This window comes from Brachypodium distachyon, chromosome 1 (assembly GCF_000005505.3).
Source record: "Brachypodium distachyon strain Bd21 chromosome 1, Brachypodium_distachyon_v3.0, whole genome shotgun sequence".
Lineage (NCBI taxonomy): Eukaryota > Viridiplantae > Streptophyta > Magnoliopsida > Poales > Poaceae > Brachypodium > Brachypodium distachyon.
Window position 1 is genome coordinate 36,558,625 of NC_016131.3, and position 13,903 is coordinate 36,572,527.

A 13,903-nucleotide genomic window follows, 5' to 3' on the forward strand; every position below is an offset into this window, starting at 1 on the left:
CTAGCCGACATGCGGGCGCCCCACCGTACGGGAAGAAGAAAAGCACAGGAGGAAGAAGGACCTGTGAGAGATGGCGCATTCGCGGAAATATGCCATCGCTGCTGGGAAGTGACTCACGGGGAGCGCGCGTGTGTAGCTGGGCCCTGCTGGGCACGCCAGGAGGAGGTGGGCCGAGGCAGCTACTTGTGCGCGCGAGAAGCTGGGCCGAGTTGGCCTGGGCCGACCCGGGCCGAAAGGTAAGAAGGTAAATTTTCTTTTTTTTTCCCTTTTTCTGTTTTTCTCTTTTGTAAATAGTTTTGTTTGTATTTTGCTTTTTGCTTCAAAATTCCAAATACCATTTTGAAAAGCTGAGTAGTAGGAGAATTCAAATATGGTACTATTATTTGGAAATATTCAAATGGGGGTAAATGTTTAAATCAAAACCCATTTAAATGTCATTTGCAAAAGATAGGATAAAGGAATTTAAAACCCAAAAGAGAAAGAGGGAAGATTCATATTTGAATCTTCTAGCAAACCCTAACAACAAGGTGATGTTGACAACACTTAAACAAGGAGAGATTTAGAATTCGAAACCCAAATTAACATGTGACAAACCAACAACAAGTTGAAGTGGTGATTTAAAATTCATGTGAAGCAAAGGTAGATATGACATGGCATGGATGCAAATGTAAATGTCATGGCAACATTAATTAAATTACAAATAGGTCCAACAAGGGCTTAAAAGTAAAGTGTTGCTCTCGGGCTGGTACAGATACTTCCTCCTGTCGATGCCGGCGGAGATGAAGAGCGGCAATGTCGATGCCTCCACAGCTCAAAGATAGCCAGACCACAGGGTCGGCACGGGCTGGAAGCGTCCCTCCTACCTTCTCTCTCTTGGGTGCCGCTGAGTCCATGGGCGGCCGCAAGATCGATGACAAGTACAAGGCAGAGGAGCAAAAGGCATGGGACAATAAGAGGAGGCATAAAAAGAGGGGGCGCGGCGGCAAGACCATAAAGGAGTCCTCCAATGTGAATCAAGATGAGATGCACTATGCGCCTGACATAACTGGAGTCTGGGAAGACAATAGGCCGGACATTCTCACGAAGAACCCCCGTCAAGGCAAGAGATTGGAAGACGGATCCTATTTCGTGGTTAGGGAGTTTGACTGGGTGCTTATTTACTATCCTGGAAGACCGATGGTCACCAAAGATTCCCTGCGTGCCGTGTCCAGAGAGATGCAAGAGCTTCATCAGTTCTACATGCAAGCATCAGCTGGTTCTCAACAGCATGCCCAACAAATCAATATTTGAATCCCACGAGACTATGGCTTCTTTGACCAAGAAACTGGGAACATTCAGGAACGTCCTATCACCTTTGGTGTGGAGTTCAACGAACTGTTCCACCTCTTCAACCGCCAAAAGCTTGATATCAACCTCTTAAGGCTGTGGTCTGCCTACCAAATAAGGGAAATGCGGCGAATGGAGGTCAAAAAAGTAGCCATTCTAGACCCTGCGGTGTTCAACTACAGTGACATCTGTCTTGAGCCAGAAAAGGATCACTCAAGAACCCTGGCACTTAGTGGCATGTCTGGAGAAATACACGGACCACGACTTTATCCTCTTCTTCCTTAATTTGGAGTAAGTTGAATTTTATATATGGAACCGTTTGTTTTTTCTAATTCAGTCTTTCTTATACACCCTTAGATACTAATTAAAGTTTGTTTCTTTTGAAAACAAAAACCATTGGGTGACACTACTCATTTGTTTGTCTTGATCCGCGGTGTACTACTTCGATTCACTACTTCCGAAGAAGGGCGTTCGAGGTTGGTACTGGAAACCCATCAAATCGCTCATTAGCATTGCCTGGAAAGTGACAACCAAGGGAAAACTAGCTGGTAAAGGCTATAAAGACGAGCCTCACCACAACCACAGGTTCCCTTGCCAGCAACAGCCGGCCGGCAGTGTGTACTGTGGCTACTACTGCTGTCACATTCTTATGGAGAATGCCAGCATGTTCAAGCCTAAGTGGAAGGGGTCAGTCGTGGCTGTGGAAGAGTACTGGTGGCGTGTATAACATTCAAAGGAAGTTCGCCCATCTCATCAACAATGAGGTCATCAAGCCTAGTGGGGACTTGTACGAACGCGTGGAACAAGTGGTGACTAGGGTTCACCCACAACAATAGCTTCAAACTTGAAATGAGATACATTTATATTCTTTATATGCTTCTATGAAATTTTCACACTTTGTAATCAATGTCGCGAAGTGAGATACATTTGTATTCTTTATATGCTTTAAATGATGCGGCTTTATATACATTTGTATGCTTTAAATGATGTGGCTGTGTATTTTTTTTGTGCTGTGATGTGATGTGTTGTGCTGTATATATTTTTCTGTGTATTACCTGTGTATTTTCTATGGTTTTAATTATTTTTTTAATTAGCGAAAATGTATCAGTGTCGGTCGCTCGCCCGACACTGATGTGGCAATGCGACCGTTACTGATGTACATATCATCAGTGACGGGCGCGGAAACGGGACCGTCACTGATGATGGTATTCATCAGTAACGGTCGGGTCGGGCCGCCCGCCACTCATGATGGTACATCAGTGTCGTCACACGGGGCTCCGACACCGGGGGCGCGCGGTCACGCCCTCTTTTTACGTTCGACAGGGGCGTCGGGGATCGCTAAGGTGATCGCCGGCGTGGCCGATGGTCCTACGTAACCTGCGAAGTGATATGCCCTAGGTGCACGCAAGCCAAGAACGCATGCACGCATGTTTTTACCCAGGCTCGGGCCACCCGGAGGTGTAAAGCCCTACGTCCTGCCTGTCTGAACTAGTATTGACAATGGATCAAGTGCTTACACGTTGCCGGGGAAGGGTCCCCAGGCGCTCTCTCCTTTCTTGCTAAATGGTACTCGCTATTCTTGGGCTAGGACTACTCCAAGACCTCGCTGAACAGATCCGAACTCGAATGCTCCGGACCGAACTCGAACTCGAACCAACCCCCTTGACCGCCGGCGCTGGTCCTCCTTTTACACCCAAGGGGATACCACAGGTGCCGCGGCGCATGCGTTACAAGTGTCGAACGGGGAGGCATACAACTCCCTCTCGGTGAGCTCGTGGCACGCATGGACGCCACCTCCGCTGCTAGGGGTCTAGAACCCTAGGGTAGGATTGGACAGGCACTGTTCACCTGATTTGGACGGGTAACGCCCCTCCTGTCGGCTCATTTAATGCGCCGTGCGCCTCACTCCTCGCCCTGGTGAGACCGCGCACCCGACGCCCGCCACGCGCCCGCATGGCGCTATTGCTCTGCCCGCTGGGCCCCACCCTTGAGGCAGGAGCCTGCGCCCGGGAACTCCTTCTCTCGGCAAGTCACTCCCCGGGAAGCACCCAGGTCCAACGCACCCGGGAACCCCCCTCCCGGGAAGCGGCTTCTCGGGAGGTGTCCAGGCAGGAATATTCCCCGAAGCCCCGCTAGCTCTTCCGGGCTAGTAGTTTGCCGGGCTGCTCGTAGCTACTGCCCGGGACAAAATCCTCCCTGAACTCGGAGACGGGGCCCACGCGTCGCGCAGCGGTGGTACCGCGGGTGCAACTGGTGCGATAGTAGCCCCCGGGCGTGGGCCGGCATCACCTGTTCCCGGATGAGTCTTCCCCGGGTCGGTTGCCGGGCTACGCCCATAAACGACGCGTGGGCCCCGATTCGCCTCGTGCCTGCGCCCCTTCGTTGCCCCGAGTACTACGCCGTTACTGACGAAGTAGTGGGCGCGTGATTTTCGCCCTAACTCCCCTCTTAAACAAGGAAGTTAAGGCCACCCCGCGCATTACTCCTTATGATTAGGAGTTATCCCCGCGCACCAAACGGCCGGGTGTTATAAGACTCTTACTGTTGCCAAAAGGGGAAAGACACTCTGCCCCCCATAGCCTTCGTCTTCATCCTCTTTCGCATCTCGCATCCAAGCGTCCTTGCTAGCTTCCACCTTCGTCCCCCATGGCGCCCCCCACCACCAGGAAGGGAAAGGAGGTGCAGGTCTCGAAAAAAGCTGCGGCCAGCAAGAGCAAGGCGGCAACCAAGGCAGCCGCCGCCAAAGACCAGAAGAAGCGGGAGATGCGGGCCACGCTCGCCTTCTACCTGTCGCACTAGTGGCACCCGGGGTACCACCACTGCGCGACGCGTGGGCCCCTCCCCCGGGTTCCCAGGAAGGTCTCATCTCGGGGAGCGCCGATGAGCTCTCCGGCAAGCTACCAGCCCGAAAGGGGCTAGCGGGGCTTCTGGGAATATTCCCGCTTAGGCACCTCCCGGGAAGCTGCTTCCCGGGAGGAGGTTCCCGGGTGCGCTGGTCCCGGGTGCTTCCCGGGCCGACTTGCGGGGATTGGGGGTTCCCGGACTCGTGCCCCCGCCTCGGGTCGTGGGGCCCACTGGACAGCGCCACACGGGCGCGTGACGGGCGCGGAACGCGCGGTCCCACCAAGGCAAGGGGTAAGGCGCGCGGCTCAGTAAACGAGCCGACCGACAGGTAGTTACCCGTCCGATCCAAGGAACAGTGGTTATCCAATCCTACCCTAGGGCCCTAGGGCCCTAGCAGCAGAGGTGGCACCCATGCATGCCACCAGCTCACTAGGCAGAGTTGCGTGCCTCCCCGTTGGACACGTGTAGCCCATGCACCGTGGCACGTGTGGCATCCCCTTGTGTATAAAAGGAGGACCCATGCCAACGGTCAAGGGGGTTAGAGGGTTGACGGGTCAGAAAGTTGGAGAGGGGAGTCAGTTGGTTAGTTAGTTGGTTCGGACGAAGCTCGCTCGATAAATGCTTACTGGCTCTAGTAGGCAGCCAGCGGAGAGTAGTGAGGAGTGCCTAGCCACTGAGAGAAAGCTCGGGAGCTTGCCCGGCAACCTGTAAACATTTGATCCGTAATCAATATCAGCTCAGACAGGCAGGACGTAGGGTTTTACATCTCCGGGTGGCCCGAACCTGGGTAAAAAACGTGCGTGCGTCTGTTCTTGGACTAGCGCGTACCCCTTGCACTTTGCCTCGCCGGCCCCGTAGGGCCTCATCGGCCGTGCCGGCGATCATCTGGTCTCCACCCCAGACGCCCCTACCGAACCTAAAAGGGGGACGTGGCTGCACGCCCCCGGTGTCGGAGCACCGAGCGACGACATCTGGCGCGCCAGGTAGGGGGTGCGGGAGTGGACAGCGCCGGAGATCGCCGGCAGCGGAAGTTCCCATCGGCATCAGCTTCACTCTTCTTCGTCGACGAGCCTTGTCACCATGCCCCCCAAGCGGGCTGGTGATTCACGCATAGACCCGCGTGAGGCCTCAGCGTCGCACGCATGGCATCGCCCGGGCCAGCCAACGGGTGGAGTCACGACCCAAGGATGCCCCGCGGCAGCGGCACCCGGAGCACGCCGCGTCACGGGCGACCCCTGGAGGTTCGCACCCAGTGCACCCGAAGGCGTCTGGGGCCAGGGCGGGATGCAGCCGTTCAGGAAATCGGTTGCCCCCCGTGCGAACCCCGGCTGAAGCCATCGTCGCCGCGCGCGTCATGGTGCGGTACGAGCCGCAGCAGGGCACGCCGGCGCACGAGACGTGGGGCGAGTAGTTGGAAGCGCTTCACGCCCTGGCCGCCCAACAGCCGCAAGGCGAGGGCGCCCCGGTAGGCTCCGGCCACGGGCCGAACTCAGAGCGCGAAGGCGTGCCGCCCGCCTCGCGACAGGGGGAGAACCCTCCCCCTCCTCAGCGGGGCCTGGTAGATGGGGGCCCGGAGCTGCACACCATCGTGCAAAAACCGGGAGAGACATTGCGGGCCTTCGTCAATCGCTTCTCCAATCTCTCCTATTCTATCCCGGAGGCGGAGGCGGCCGCCATCATCAACACCTTCGCCACCAACGTCCGTGATCCCAAGATGCGTGAGAAGCTGAGCACGCATCGGATCTGGACGACGCAGGACTTGTACGCCTTGGAACACAAGTGTGCCATGGCCGAGGAGGGGCGCCTAGCGCCCGAGCTGGCAGCCCTGGCTGCCGCGAGCCCTGGCGAGGGCTCGCAGAAGAAGCGTTCCCGTAAGCGCAGCGGGAAGCAAGTCCTCGCTGCGGACTCGGGGGCTCCTGCTGCGAGGCCCACGAAGAAGGCCTCACCGGGGGGAGAGTCTGGCGGGAAGCAGGGCGACGCGGCCCGCTGCCCTATGCACAACCACTCCACCCACGACGCGCAGAGTTGCTGCGTCCTGCAAGGGGTCAAGCAGCAGAGGGAGCAGCGCCACGAGGAGCGCCGCGCCGCCAGCGCCTGCTTCAATTGTGGCGACATCGGGCATCTCTCCCGAGATTGCCCGAACGACCCCAGAGCGGGTCCGAGGCCAGCCGGCGGTGGTGCCGGCAGGGTTTAACCCCAAGGAGGGCGTAGCCAGCCCCTCGCTGTGCGGGAACGCCCTCCTCAGGGGCGTGACAGGGCGCGCGCCGAGGAGCGACGCGAGTCCGACTATTCCGGCGGCGACGAGCCGGGCTTCCAGGAGCCTCGTGGCGTCGCCTGCATCCATGGGGGAGCTTACGCTCTCCCATCCCACGCCGCGGTGAAGCGCCTCACCCGCGACGTGTGCGCACTGTTGCCGGATGCGAAGCCGCAACAGCCGCTGAGGTGGTCGCACGTGCCGATCACCTTCAGCGCCGACGACCCCCCGGTGCGACAGTTGGGTTTCGGAGTAATACCCTTCGTCGTCTCGCCGATCATTAGCAATATGACGGTGACCAAGGTGCTGGTGGACAACGCAGCGGGGCTTAACCTCCTATCCGCCAGGCTGGTGGAAAAGCTCCAGCTGCCGATGGAGCAGCTGAAGCCCACCAAACCGTTCCGGGGGGTGAACCCCGGGATTGTGCGCCTGCTGGGACGCATCACGCTGCTGGTCACCTTCAGGTCCCAGGAAGCATTCAGGACCGAGCACATAGTGTTCGACGTGGTGCATACCCCATTGCCCTACAACGGGCTGAGCAGCCTCCAGCAACCACCTCAAACCCAGGGACCACCCCAGAGCCGGCAACCCCGGCGCCTCGAAAGCGGTTAGTGCAGCAACCGGTGTACTTCGTCAGTACGGTGTTGCGCGACGCGCAGACAAGATACCCGCAAATACAGAAGCTCCTTCTGGGGATTCTCCTTGCGTCCCGCAAGTTGCGCCACTACTTCTAGGCACACCGCATCACGGTGGTGTCCGGGTTCTGCCTCGAGAGGACCCTCACCAACCGTGAAGCCACCGGGAGGGTGGCCGAATGGAGGATGGAGCTGTCGAGTTTGATCTCCACTTCGCCAACTCCAAAAGCATCAAGAGCACGGCCCTGGCGGACTTCATCGCGGAGTGGACGTCCACGGGCGTAGAAGAAAGTGAGTCGGAGACCGGCCATCCCGGCAAGCTGGACGAGGACCACTGGGTCCTCTACTTCGACGGTGCGTTCAGTCTCCAGGGAGCGGGGGCTGGGGTCGTCATCGAATCACCCACAGGGGACCAGCTGCGGTTCGCCGTCCAACTCGACTTCACTAACTCCACCAACAACACGGCGGAGTACGAAGGCCTGCTTGCCGGGCTGCGGGAAGCGATCGCCCTCGACATTAAGCGCCTGGTTGTTCGCAGTGATTCCTAGCTTGTGATCAACCAGGTGAACAAGGACTACGATTGCCCTCAAATGGCGCTGTACGTAGAAGAGGTCCGCAAGCTGGAACAGAAGTTCAAGGGTTTGCGCTTCGAACACGTCAAGCGAAAGGACAACTTCGCTGTTGACGAGCTGGCCAAGATGGCAGCAGAGCGTCGGAAGCCTCCGGCGGGGGTGTTCTGTCAGAAGCAACTGGCTCCTTCAGTCACCCCCCAGCCGGCTGCCGGGGACGCCCCTCCGGCAACCGAGGGAACCCCTGTAGCAGCAGGGGTCCATGCCGCTGATATGGCGGCATGCGTTAGCAGAGAAATGCCTCCCTGGGCGAAAGAGATCGCCCGCTATTTGAAAGGAGAGGCTCTCCCGGAGGATGACGTCGTTGCGGAGCGCGTACCGCGGCAAGCCAAGATGTACACTGTGATAGACGGCAGCGTCTACCGCAGGCGTGCAAACGGTGTCAAACTCCTCTGCGTGTCGCAGGAAGAAGGGTGTGCGCTGTTGGAAGACATACATCGAGGCACATGTTCACACCATGTGGCCTCCAGGGCTTTGGCCGGCAAAGTTTTTCGGCATGGCTTCTACTGGCCCACGGCCCTGGCCCACGGAGAGCGGCTGGTGAGGACATGCGAAGCGTGCCAGTTCCACTCAAAGAAGAGCAACCAACCAGCCCAGGACCTGCATGTCATCCCGTCCTCATGGCCGTTCGCGGTCTGGGGACTGGACATCGTCGGCAAGCTACCAAGGGCGGTTGGCGGTTATGAATACTTGTTTGTGGCCGTCGACAAGTTCTCCAAATGGGTGGAGGTCGAACCAGTGCGCAAGGTGACCGCCCAGGCGGCCATCAAGTTCTTTAAGTGCATTGTGTGCTGGTTTGGTGTTCCTAACAGCATCATCACCGACAACGGCACGCAATTCACGAGCGCGGCGTTTCACGCCTATTGCGAAGACATGGGCACTAAGCTACGCTTCGCGTCCGTCGCTCACTCGAGGAGCAACGGGCAGGCGGAGCGAGCCAACGCAGAGGTTCTGCGAGGGCTCAAGACGAGAACCTTTGACAAGCTCAAAGGCCATGGGAAGCACTGGGTCGAAGAACTCCAGCCCGTGCAGTGGCCCATCCGGACCACACCTAGTCGGGCAACGGGAGAAACTCCTTTCGCCCTTGTCCACGGGGCAGAAGCGGTGCTGCCCCTCGAGCTCAAGTACGGATCTCCCCGAGTACGCGCGTACGGCGACACCAGCCAACACGAGCAAAGGGTCGACGATCTAAACTTCATCAAAGAGCTTCGATGCCGGGCTGCTATGCGAGCCGCGCGCTACCGGCAGGGACTCCGTCGTTATCACGACAGACGAGTCCGTCCCCGGGGGCTCGAGAACGGAGACCTTGTCCTGCGCCGGATACAAGGAACGAAGGCCGGGAACAAGTTGACTCCAAAATGGGAGGGCCCCTTCCGGGTAGTGCAGGTGACCAGGCCGGGGGCTGTCCGCCTGGAAACCGAAGACGGCTTGCCGGTGCACAATAGCTGGAATATTGAACACTTGCGCAAGTTCTACCCGTGAAGTGGCCGAGCCTGACCCTCAGGTGATGCCTCAGATGCATACCTCTCGAACTAATGTAACCGGGCAGCCCCCGTGTGTAAACCGCTAGTTAATTGTGAATAAAGATAAGTGTTTCATCCTTGAGCTTTGTTTTTGCCTTGTTCATTCGCGTGTTTTCCCCCTCTTGCCTCCTGCTTTAAGTGCACAAAGGTGTCTTTCCCTACTTGGTTGAGAGCAAGGGGCTGCCGTGGCCCCGAAACGAAAACCCGTTGCCGGATTGTTCCGGCACTGGTCATGCCGTTGGCGGGCTTCCTGCAACGTGCATCGCTGGTCGTGCCATTGGCGGGCTTCCCGCAACGTGCATCCCCAGGCGTGCAGTTGCTCGGCCTCCCGCAGCCTGCACCGCGGAGTCGCTCCGCCTGGGAAAGGAAATGCTCACATCCAAGTTTGGCATTCACCCCTTTGTGCCGGTGGCTAGGAAGCAGGAGAGATTTATCTGTTTTACCGGTGTTACTTGTTTTCGTATGTTTCGATATTTTTTGCAGCACCTCGAATATGGTAAGAGTCTAACCTGCAGGAAAGGGAGTAATCTTGTACACTGTGGTGCCCGTGAGCTGCCCACGGGTCGCACCATGCACCGGTGCCTTGTGGTGAGGGAGGTCCGCAACACAAGGGGTTCCCTGCACTCCGAGGCTTCTGAGTTGATGGCTTGCCGCCATGTGTGCCGCGGTTACCCGGTAAGCATGGCGGCGGAAACTGCGCCGCGTTCGAGGGAAAGGCGCCACGACGCCGCACGGATCCGTCGCACGCTGTGGCAAGCCTCCCTCCCTCGTCAATAAAAGGCGCGCCCCAACCACGGAATGGCTCAGAGCGAAGCAGGTGGTGGAACGGAGGCACGGAGGTGGTGCGTCCCGCCGGCGCCTAGCACCGGCGGGTGTGCTGCCATCGCGCCCCTGCTGCGTCACTCCATCGAGCCCACCCCGAGGGGCGCCACAGAGGCACGGTGGTAGTGCATGCCCTAGGCGTCCCGCGCCGACAGGTGCACTGCTGTTGTGCCCCTGCTGCGTTTTCCCAAAAGGGCGGTTTTGGGGCGAGGGTCGCCGCAGAGGCACTGTGGGGGTGCATCCCCTCAGCGTCCGACGCCGACGGGGTGCATGGCCACAGTGCCCTTGTCGCCCCCCTCCGAAGGGCACCTCCGCAAGGAGTAGGAGCTGCCGCGGAGACTCTATGGTAGTGCATGCCATCCGTGCCTTGTGCCGGTGGGTGCACTATCATAGGGACCTGGCCGCATTCTCGTTGAGAGAGCCTTTTTCGGGCGCGGGTCATTGCGAGGACGCTGTGATGGCGCCGGTGCCGGCGCTCGTCGCTCGTTCCGGCCCATCACCGCGTCCTTGCCGCGGCCCTCGAGCAGTTTAGCTCCCGGGTAACAAGGGTCGTCGCGTCCCTTGGGACGAGTTGCCTAGAGAAAACCCAGGTCTCCCCAGTTGTGGGGCTGTCGCTGGAAGGCTATAACCTCCTCGTCACCCGTGCCCGCCGTTTGGGGTGTGGCGAAGCCGGCGCCGACGACGTTATAGCCGTCTCGCAGCTGCTCCCGGAGCGAAGTCCTCCTAAGCCAGGGTTCGTCCCTAAAGGCCAGGGTCCGCCCCTGAGGGCGAGGGTTGCCGCGTGAGCGTGGTGGTAGCATCGTCCATCAGCGTGGCGATCCTGCCCCCGCGTTCCTGCCGCATCCCTCCGAGATCGTTTCCCTTGAACAGGTACCCCAGATGGTTTCCTACCGAGGCAGTGCCCCGTCTGCACTCTACCGCAGAGCATCGCGGAACATTGGACCAAACGGAAAAGCTAAGTATCTGAACATGAACGCTGAATTCACTAAGAGCTGAATGAAACTGAGCACTGCCCCGATGGGTGCGTCCCCGGATCCCGCGCGTAGCCGGAGTGTTAGAAGGGACGCTTGCGGGGGGGGGGTGCGCTCCCCGTGTCGCCCCCGGGTCCGCCCGGGAGGACATGGCTTGGAGTGGTTACCCCGCAAGCGGAGTGACTCCCCGCTACCGCTTGGCCCCAGGTCGGCACTGCGGGTCCGTCCCGGGTCCTTGGTCTAGTCAAGGGTGAGGCGTACGCGAGTCCCCCCGCAACACAAGGCAAGACACGCAAAGGCTAAGGGAACCACCCCGCGAGGCGGCCTCGGGAATAAAGGACAAAAATGGAGCAAACTATCAAGCTTGATTGACTAAGTGTCGAATGGTTACATGGACTAATCAAAAGGGTCATTGTCCAAACGGTGCTAAGCGCCAAACTTGCAGGAAAAGCAAACAAGAAGGAGGTACAGGGGAAGCAACGAGTATAGCTGGGGGCTGCGGCAGCTAGCTGACGCCGTCTTCGGCTGGGGGGGCGACGGGGGGTTCAGGCTCCAGCTTCATCTGCATCCGCTCGACGACCTCGTCGACGAACTCGCGCACTGCTTGGGTGTGCGTGGGCTCGTCCTCGCTGTCGGACCAAGCGTCCAGCAGGGACTCGAAGGGAAATTCTGGGTCCCGGAGATGAATCCGCGGTAGGATTGTCCCGGCAACCTCCCGGGCGCAGTTGGCGACTTCATTGGCGCCGTACTTGGCAATCCAAACGTCGAGCGCCCCGAGCTTCCCCAACAAGTCGGAGAAGAAGGGGATCAGCGTCGTGACGTCCGTGCCTTCCACCTCCGCCGCCTGTAGCTCGAACTTGGGCAGCAGGTCGCGCAGCGAACCGGCGATCTTCGCCAGCTTCTCTGTCTCGAGCTGCCGCTGCCCGATCAGCGTGCCGTGATGGAGTCGGACATCTTGCGCGGCCTTCTTGGCCTTGCTTACGCGGCCCTCCAGCTTCGCAAGCTCTAAGGCCTGGGTCGCGTTGGCCTTGCCGGCCTTCGCGAGCTCTTCCCGGACGGCGGCCAACTCGTCCTCAAGTCCGGCCGCTTTGCCTTTGACCGAGTTGAGCTCGGCCTCGTGCTGAGTCGCCGCTCTCGCCGCGCCCTCGGCGGCCTTAACTTGCACCTCCAGTAGGACGCAGAGGCCTTCGATTTGGCCGCGGTAGTTGGCGATCAGCTCGCTCTTCTCGTCTAGCCGCGCCTGGGCCGTCGCGAGCACCTCGGCATGCTCCTTCCGGGACGCTTCCAGGGTTGCCGCCATTGCGTCGAGCCTGCCTTGGAGCTCCGTGCACTGGACCTCCAGTTGCCGACGGAGCTCGGTCTCCGGGACAACCGGCTCCCGAGCAGCCTCCAGGGCTTGCCGGCCAAGCCGCGCCTCCTCTTCGGCGAGGCGCGCCTCCTCGCGCAGCCGGGAGAGTTCGCGCCGCTCTCTCTCGACGGCCTCCCGCACCTCGCCGAGTTGATTCTTGGTGGCGGTGTGGCGCTCCGTCACCTCGTTGTAGGAGGTGACGAAGGCGAACTGCTGGTCCCGGACGGCGTCCCGGAACCGGTGCCCCCGCTCGAAGACGCTCGGATCCCAGGTAAGAGGATTCCAAGCGACCCCGGCGAGGGTGCCGAGGTCGGTGCCGGGGAGAGCCCCCGAGGATGACGAAGCCCCAGCTGCCGAAGTGGAGCGGGGCGCGGGGTCGCCAACTTGCTCCTAGGGGTCTTGCCGTCCTTCCCCGACAACTTCCCCCGCGCCCAGGCTCTGGGACACCGGGGTTGGAGAGGGTTCCCCGCTTCCGGCGGGGGTCGTCCCCGGCGGGACGGCGGGTGAGCCCGAGCCGGCCACGTCCGTGGCTTCGGGCGCGCCGCCGGGTGCCGCGGCGGCGGCGGTCCCCACAGCTGCCGCTGTGTCCGTCGCGGCGGGGGCGGACACGGGAGCCGTTTCCGACTCCACCTCCGCCCCCGCGGTCCCGACGACCGAGTCGGGGTCGACCACGGCCACGCCTGTTCCGGGCGCGGGCGCGCTTGTGTCTGCAACCGTGGAAAAGCATGAGGGTCGGCGATGCTTGGTGCTATCCAAGGCGAATAAGGGCGACCGGGGCGGTTACCTTGTGCGGTCGTCGGGCTTGCCGGTGCAGCCTCCCCTACCTCGCCGGCGCCAGCGGGAGCGTCCAAGGGTCTTGCCGCGGGCGAGTTGCCACTCGCTGCAGAAAGAGAAGGTATGGTTGTGAATTTGGCTAGCAGGAATTGCGGTTGCAGAGAATCAACGAAGACATACCTGGTGCCGGCTCTGTCTCCGCTTGGGCTGGGTCGCCAAGGGCGCGCCCGCGCCCACGCTGGCCCCCGAGGCAGCGGGGTCGGTGGCGCCGCTAGCATCCGCGCGCGTCCTCTTGCTTAGCGAGCCGGGCGGGAATCACTCCTCGCCCTCTTGCTGGCGCCCGCCGGCGAGGAGGACTTCGGAGGGTTGCGCCGGAGCACGAAGCCGCGGAAGACCCCCCGAGCGGGCGGTGCCGTGGGCGCCCGCGGTGTCGTCGTGACCCGGAGAGCTCCAGGTGTCAACGGCGATGCCGCCGCGACGCCGGGCGCCAAGCTCGCGGAGGCCCCCGCTACCGGAGCGAAGGCCGTCGCCGGGGCGCCGATGGCCCCCGCAGGTGCTGACATTGCCGGGGTACCGGCGAGCACCCCGGGGCCGATTCCCGCCACGGAGCTGGCGGCCGCCGGCAAGACAGGGGCCGCCGCCGAGGCACTCGCGGCCCCTGTTGCCGCGGATGCCATCGTGGTACCAACGGGCGCCCCAGGAGCGGCGGCCGCCGCCAGGTTGGGGGCCGCTGCCGGGGCGGACGTCGCTGTTGAGGAAGTGGCTGTGGCCGCCGCG